The 8,236-nt window shown below is 38.9% G+C and overlaps 1 long non-coding RNA gene across 1 annotated transcript; it reads left to right on the plus strand.

The window, feature by feature from the left end:
* The first annotated feature begins 383 nt into the window (after nucleotides 1-383).
* Nucleotides 384-7,389, plus strand: LOC125742989 (uncharacterized). Its single transcript, XR_007398254.1, has 8 exons — nucleotides 384-484; nucleotides 810-829; nucleotides 4,237-4,423; nucleotides 5,492-5,682; nucleotides 6,310-6,402; nucleotides 6,484-6,639; nucleotides 6,796-7,013; nucleotides 7,292-7,389. It is a non-coding gene; the product is annotated as an uncharacterized LOC125742989 (long non-coding RNA).
* Nucleotides 7,390-8,236: the final 847 nt, after the last annotated feature.

Genomic DNA, 8,236 nt, shown 5'->3' on the forward strand with positions numbered 1-8,236 from the left:
GTCTTTTTAAACGTGATAACATACATTAAAACAGTGGTAAATACATATATATATATATTTACTTTACTTTGATCGTCCTACTTTACCTTGCGTTAGCCCATCTGCTTCTGACTGGCTATCCGAGGCTAATGCGGCGTGCACAGAAAACATGACTAGAAAGTCATTTTCTCTCAGTAACAAGCATAGGCTCATCAAAGCTTATGATAAGCTGCCAAAAACTACCCAGACAGCAGCTGACTCCGATCCGGATCCGCATCTAAGCCGGCAAATCCGCGTTACAGTCAAATCCGTTTTACATCTGCGATACGGACAAGGGCCGGACCTAGGCTTCAGTGGCGGGAACGCAATAATGTCAGCAGAATCAAAGCAGCTACGCGCCGGATCCGGGGAACGAGCGCGCGAATTTTCATTTTCTGGAATCTGACAGGATCACCGCAGCTTGGGTCGAGGCGCAGGAAAAGTTTGAGGAAACAGTTTTATTCCGGTACATACAAGACACACAGTGCGGTTAAACTGTGTTAGAAGTAAATTAATACCTTTTTGATTATGGTGGGTCGTTAATTGTTAAGTTAATCTTAAAATGTGTGACTTTTGTCGCTATATAGTTTGTTAACCGGCAACTGATCTGACTGTTAGCTATAGCTCTTACTAAAATAAGCGTGGGTCGGTTAATAAAAGGTAACTGAGAGTTATAATACCATGAAATATGTTATGTATTTCAATTAATTGTGTTCTTCGGGTGATTTAGTAGATTAATCGAGAGAAAGTGCAGACATTTGACATTCAATAGCACACTCTCTCCGTTTTAGGTTCGACCACATATCCAAGGGTAAGTGTTTTTTTTATTGTAATATTCTAGCTATCTGGAAAAATTAGAAATACCACCGTGTAAAACTGTTGTCTGATAATTATACAATACAAATTAGGGGGGAAACATTTAAACGTTAATGAATAGGTCAGAATCTCAGTGCACGGTCAGTGTCTCAGTGTCATTTGGTTTTTGTTTTGAGTATTATTGGCTAGATTCGCCTGTGAATCAAACCGATGCTCCACTCGCATATACCTTCAGAAATCATACAGACATGTATTGAAGGCTGTATTTATACTGAACATTATAAATTAGCGTTTCGAGGCAGAATCGTGAGAGAATTGTGATATCAGTTCTGAGTGAAAAAGCCATTCACGTTTTTTCTGTAACTGTACCATAGTTGTATATTTCATGCTTTCTATTCTTCATATTTCTTTGCTCATTTAGTTGAATGTGAAAAATTTTTTTACAGAGTAAAAATGACTTCAGTCATTGAGATATATATCACACACACACACGCATTAAAGGCACGTGCAGCTAAATTATACTGGCTAGTGGCAACATATTCCTGCAGTACATATGCACTGTAAAGCTGTTTTTCTTAAATCTTTTTAGAGACAATGAAAAGGAGGGAACCTCCATTAACAAGCTCTGGAGTCAGGCAGAGGGCTCGCATTTCTTTAGAAAAACGACTGCATGACATTGCAGAAGACTGTCTGATAGAATCAGAGCAAACAACAGCTGACAGAGTTGACTCTCAGTTCACCACCAATGACACTGATAGCTGCAGTGACTCAAGTCTCTCTCCGATAGATGACCATTTAGATGCACTTTGCACAGATGATACTGGAGGAGAGGCAGAGAGACTAGATGCTTTAGATTCTGATTCTGAGTCAGAGTCTCAGTTTGTTGATAAGCCAGTCAGCCTTGTTGCAAGCTTAGCCAATTGGTCTGTACAGTTTGGAGTTTCTTTAGTAGCACTCACAGCCCTCCTTAGTTTGTTGAGAGTGTACCACCCAGAACTGCCCAAGGATGCTCGAACCATCCTTCAAACAAACACTGAATATAAAATCCAACAAAAATGTGGTGATTTGTATCATTATAGAGGTATCTTGACAGCACTGCATGACACACTAACCCAGCTAATTAAGAATGTTGCAGATGGCTTTACTTTTAGATTACAGATAAATATTGATGGCTTGCCATTGTTCAAGAGCACAAATATACAGTTATGGCCCATTTTAGGACTTTTGTTAAGTGTCCCGATGAAGGAACCCATTGTTATTGGCCTTTTTTGTGGTACAAAAAAACCAAATGCCCCTGATGAATTTTTAAGTGATTTTACCCATGAGCTAAAGCAGCTGCAGGAAGGATTTAATTTTAGAGGGAAAAAGGTCTTCATTGAACTGGCTTCGGTTGTATGTGATACCCCTGCTAGGGCATTTGTAAAAAACACAAAGGCTCACAATGCATATCATGGATGTGACAAGTGTTGCCAGCCAGGTGTTTACGTTAACAACAGAATGACAAACCCCATAAATAATTTTGTATTGCGCAATGATTCATCATTTTCAGACAGAGTTGACGAGGACCATCACCACAATGGACCACATGGATTTTCTGGTCTAGATGTTGGTATGGTAACTAGATTCCCTCTAGATTACATGCACCTCGCATGTTTAGGTGTCACACGTAGATTGTTAAATGTTTGGCTGAGGGGGCCTTTGAAATTTCGCTTATCCTCAAATGTCGTTGATAGAACTTCTCAAAGCCTGATTCAGATGTGTACATATATACCAGTGGAGTTTGCAAGGAAGCCAAGGTCTCTAAGAGAGAGAGACCGTTGGAAAGCAACTGAACTAAGGCAGTTTCTGTTGGATACTGGCTCTATTGCTCTGGCACCACATTTAGATAGTAATTTATATAACAATTTCGTGTTATTTTATACAGGTATTTGCATCCTTGTCAGTCCTCAGCTGTGCTCCTTGTACTGTAACTATGCAAACACATTACTTACAACATCTGTAAGTCATTTTGGGGAACTTTATGGCAAGGATGCCTTAGTGTATAACGTCCATGCATTGGTCCACCTATCTGCAGATGCCCAACTGCATGGCTGTTTGGACTCTGTCTCAGCTTTTCCATATGAAAATTATCTCCGTAAACTGAAGAGGTTTGTACGAAAGCCAGAATTTCCCCTTGCACAAATTATAAGAAGGTTATCTGAGGTTAAAAAGATCAGTATTATTGAGATGCCCTGTAGGAATTTAAGGATGCAACATTATGTTGGACCTGTTCCTGATGGCCTTCAAGCAACAGCACAGTACAGGGAGCTGCAGACTGAGCAATGGTCAATGAAAGTTTCCACAGGTGATAATGTTTTTGCTATAGATGGAGACATTTGTGTCATACATAACATCATTCAGTCTGTGGACGGAATATATGTAGTAATTAAAGTTTTTACACAAATGGAAACTTTCTTCAACTACCCGATGAGCTCTGATTTTCTCAGAATATTTATTGTGTCTCAACCTACAGGGCCATTGAAGGTGGCCAAAGCATCACAGGTCTCTCATAAGTGTGTGCTTCTGCCTTATAAAGAGAGGTTTGTTGTCATGCCCCTCTTACATATCAACAGTTCTAGTACTAGGTTATAGGTGGAGTTGTGGAAAGTTTATGTTTGGGAGCAGAGTAGTGGGCGACAAAATTTATGTTGACTGACAACTGACTTAACTTTTTGAAGAACTGAAGATTAACTGTTTTTTTCCACAAAGTTTCTGTATGTATGTGCATTTTGATGATGTGAGTATACCCAGTGAATAATAATAAAAGTGGTGCCAAAACTAGCTGCTGCAGCCCATTTGAGACATTTTCAATTAATATATGTTAAATCTTATACATAATAATATATGTAAATCTTGTTGATCATGTTGAAACATTATGGGGCTGGGTAATATCACACGGGGGCTGGGTAATATCACACGGGGGCTGGGTAATATTGTGCAAAATCAATATTATTAATTGCACTTCATACATTTATTAATCAACCATATCTTTAGTACAGGAGGAGGTCTTGATGTGAGAGTAAGCTGGTGCTATTTGTTAGCCCATTCTCCATTGCTTTTACTGTACCTTAACCCTGTTGTGACTGAAAGACAGCAAGTGATAAAGATTTCTAACCATAAGATTAAATTATGTACCATAACACTGGATTACACTGTACAATTCCTTGTACGTGTGCATTTTGAATGTTTTGCAACAAAAGGCAGACTCTGCTTGTAATAGAATTCGTCACAGAATGTAAAGACATGAAATGACTATTGAAAGAAAATGTTGAGGTTTGGTCAAAAAGGTTTGAGCATAGATTCAAAAGGGGTAGTAATATTTTATGGATTGTGTATTTAAATGTATAACAATTTCTTTTTCAGATGTTTTTGGTTGTTGAATTTCTGGAAACCAAGACTGTTAATATTATAGCCGAGTCATGGTTTGAGGATGGTGTCACTTGGTGGCCAAATTATAGTAATGATGAACGCATAAACAGAGCTGTACAAAAGTGTGAGGAACCAAGAACAGGCTGGAAACAGTATGATGTTCGAGTCCTCTCAAGAACTGGTAAGGATCTCTTGTAGAGACAAAATTCAACCCAACTGTGTTCTGAAATATACGGACTCCATTATGAACACAATTAAAATTCTAATTATGAACTTGCTTTACCAAGATTTGCTTACTTGGTTTATAAAAATGTCTGTTACTATGTTAATGTATCCCTTAATTTACATAAATTTAAGTCTGCATTTGGTTGAGTTGGAACACATACTATTTTTTTTGCTATAAACTTGGCATTAGTTTCTTTTCAAAGAAGAGAAAATGACAGCAGTGTAAATTATTTTTTAAATGGAATCTTAAAAATGTACTCTGCTTAATAAACTACTTAGCTAGTATAGTGACCAATAGGAAATAATAGTTCAACTAGAGCTCAGTGTGTAAATAATCTGCTTTGCAAGACACAACAGCAGGTAAGGTTGTAGCCTTCATGTTGGAGTTCGCATGCATGAAAACAGCATTACTTAAAGGGCCAGATCATGCCACAAAATGGAACTGCTTGTGTATTTTGTGTAAAGTGATACATTTAAGCATTTCTTATGTGTGAGTTTGCATTTATTGGCATTTTGTGAATTCTGATCAGGTGATTATCGAAAGGCAAGAGAGAAACTGAGGGCCTCACTGACCTGTAACACGTCTGAGTTACAAACAGACGACGAGGAACAAGTGATTAGGAAAAGAAAAATTAAGCCAAGGTTTGATATGTGAGACATAGGCAATTTGGCAGATATATTTAACCAGAGAGGACATACTAGGTGTTGCAAAACTGATATGTTGTGCTGCTACGGTAATTTTCCCTAATTATCAAATAATTAAGTAAAAGGTAGTTTGTAGTGTGGTTATTACTTCTGCACAACTTCAAATGACACAGGGATTCATTGACAAGATCTATAGAGTAGACTGAATATTTAGTGCCTGGTTGAATTTAAGCAATTCTTACTCATTTTAATGTAGTTTATTGATGTAGTTTAAACAAACTGAACACAGTCTGATACAAGGAGTCTCTGTCGGTTTTGACTGTTTTTAGTCGTGCCAAAAAATTAACTGTGCTTGATTTTGATTTGTTTTGTTTGTTAGGCACGTTTTTGGTGATACAGACTCGGACAATGAACTAGAAGTGGGTAAAAAGAGGAGATGCAGCAGTATCTCCTCTGCACCAGCACCACCTATTCCTCCACCTACTCCTGACATACCCTCTGATTCAGCTCGCCAGACCTCTACTGGACCTCTGCTAAACCTGAGGCATACTGAATATCCCTGTTTTACGAGTATGTTCCTCTGTTTTCATTGAATTATTCTGTAAGCACCGGTTATGCTAATATCCACCTATTAAACATTAATATTACTATTCAGTCACCTTAGTTCTGAAGGACTGACAGTTACTGTAATTTCATGTGCTTAGCAGAACTCAGTCAGATGAGTCATTGAAACTTAATTTACTGCTATGATAGTGAATTATTTTATATACGAATAGCTGTGTTTATAGGGGCGGCATGGTGGTGCAGTGGTTAGCACTGTCGCCTCACACCTCTGGGACCCGGGTTCGAGTCTCCGCCTGGGTCACATGTGTGCGGAGTTTGCATGTTCTCCCCGTGTCGTCGTGGGGTTTCCTCCGGGTACTCCGGTTTCCCCCCACAGTCCAAAAACATGCTGAGGCTAATTGGAGTTGCTGAATTGCCCATAGGTGTGCATGTGTGAGTGAATGGTGTGTGAGTGTGCCCTGCGATGGGCTGGCCCCCCATCCTGGGTTGTTCCCTGCCTCGTGCCCATTGATTCCGGGATAGGCTCCGGACCCCCCGCGACCCAATAGGATAAGCGGTTTGGAAAATGGATGGATGGATAGCTGTGTTTATTTCTAATATTTACATAAAAATTATGATTGTCATTTTTCCCAGCTGTGCCACCTGCCCCCATTACGACACTTGGCATGCCTTCCAGTCCTCTTCACCACTTCTCCATTAGACATTCTGAACATGGCCGTTACACAGGTACTATACTTTTATGATTACTTTATAAGGCTTTGCTCATGAAAGCGATCACTTACATGCATTCTGCTTTCCTTTCTCCAGCTCCAGTGCATGCAGTTACCACCCCCATCTCTCACATGCCCTCAAGCTCTATGAGCCAGGTCTCTGCTACACCTCTTTCTGAAGAACATCAAGACCATTCATTTAACCCCAGGTTTAGACTGGGGAGGACAGGCACTGGACCTATTCCTTGCTCTGGTAAAATTCTTTTAATTTGGAAACTGAGTCTGTGACTAAACGATGTTTAAAATAATAAATATTGAGAACTTGGTAGATAATATTGACCTTGTGACCACATTATAAAAAATATGTAAATCAACTATTTTAATTAAATACTTTCCCAACTATTTGTAGCCGCTCAACTGCACATCCTAACATTGTTGGAACATATCAAGGAACAGCAGATGCAGCTTGCTGCTATCGTTAATAATCTTGCTGCACGTATGGCGACAGACACTGCTGTGGCTGAAATGCCTCCCAATATCAGTTTGCCACTGGCCACCATGTCTGAAGTTGAGGAGTTGGAGGAGTGGCTTAAAGATTCAAGAAACTCGCAGGCTAAGCAAAACATGGTATTGTAACTTTTTAAATTTTAATTTTAAATAAAACAATCATTGCTGGGCCAATATACTGCTTATTGTATCAGATCTCTGAAAACTGACTTCTTACATCGATTAACTTTAACATAGTTAATGAAAACAGCAAAACCGAATAATAAATTAGGTTTAATAAACCCTGAATTGTTTGTATGACATGATTTGATGTACGATCAGGATCTTCTACAGTTGGTTTTCAGTTAGTATGTATACTTATCTTTGCCTTTTTATATGAAATATTTTTGTCTTTTCAGATTTCTGCTCTGGGTGCTACAGGAGGACAAAACGCTAAACGAGTCACATGGAACATACTTTCAAGGCTTTTCTCAGATGCAGTAGCCAAAAAAATTAACTGGAAAGGAGTTAATGGGAAAAAGTGCTTTAAAGAAATGCATACAAGAAGTCTGTTGATCAGTAAGTATGGTATATACAGAGAAGCTGGGTATTAGACACCTTTCTTGCAGGACTGTTATAAAAGATGTGAATTTCATGGTACATGGGGCAAAGATGCTACTTTTTTAAAACAGTTTTTTTTAACTATGCAAGTTAGTATTTCTTTTAAACATTTCAACATTGCAAGAACTCAAATAATTGGACAATTGGCTATAAATGTTTCTTGGGCAGCTCTGTTTTGTCTCAGCATTAGGTTATGCATGTCTTTGAGTTGACTGATGGTTGAGAGTTTCTATTTCTATACAGAGTTTCTGTACAGGTAAAATATAGTGAACCAACTCATTGCCAAAAGAATTAGCCCTGGAGAGCAAAACAACCCGAGTCCATAAACCTCTAACTCTGTCCTTGCAAACAGAAAGGCACAGCATGTAGTAATTCATCATGTGTAGTATTTCCTCAAGTTGCGCATCATGTGATCAATTTTGATCAATTAAAATTTATATTTTAATCACTGACATAGCTGTTTTTTCCTTACCTGATCTACATCACACCAGAGCTTTCAATCAAGGCCTTATTAGCTTGGGGTTTTGGGGATGCTTCTCAAGTGTTGCATGTTTTCTCTCAACAGGAGCTGTAAGGAAGAACCAGTCTTCCTCCGGTGTAGCAGATAGTGAGGTCGATTCTTACACCATCCGTTGGTTTAACCTGGCGTCTGACCGTGGAGGTGGCCGGAAAGAACGTGCAAGAGCCAAAGAGGCATCAACTGAGGTGAAATTTCTATGGAAGAAGCATTATGGCAGTGTGTG

This window comes from Brienomyrus brachyistius, chromosome 5, assembly GCF_023856365.1.
Source record: "Brienomyrus brachyistius isolate T26 chromosome 5, BBRACH_0.4, whole genome shotgun sequence".
Taxonomy (NCBI): domain Eukaryota; kingdom Metazoa; phylum Chordata; class Actinopteri; order Osteoglossiformes; family Mormyridae; genus Brienomyrus; species Brienomyrus brachyistius.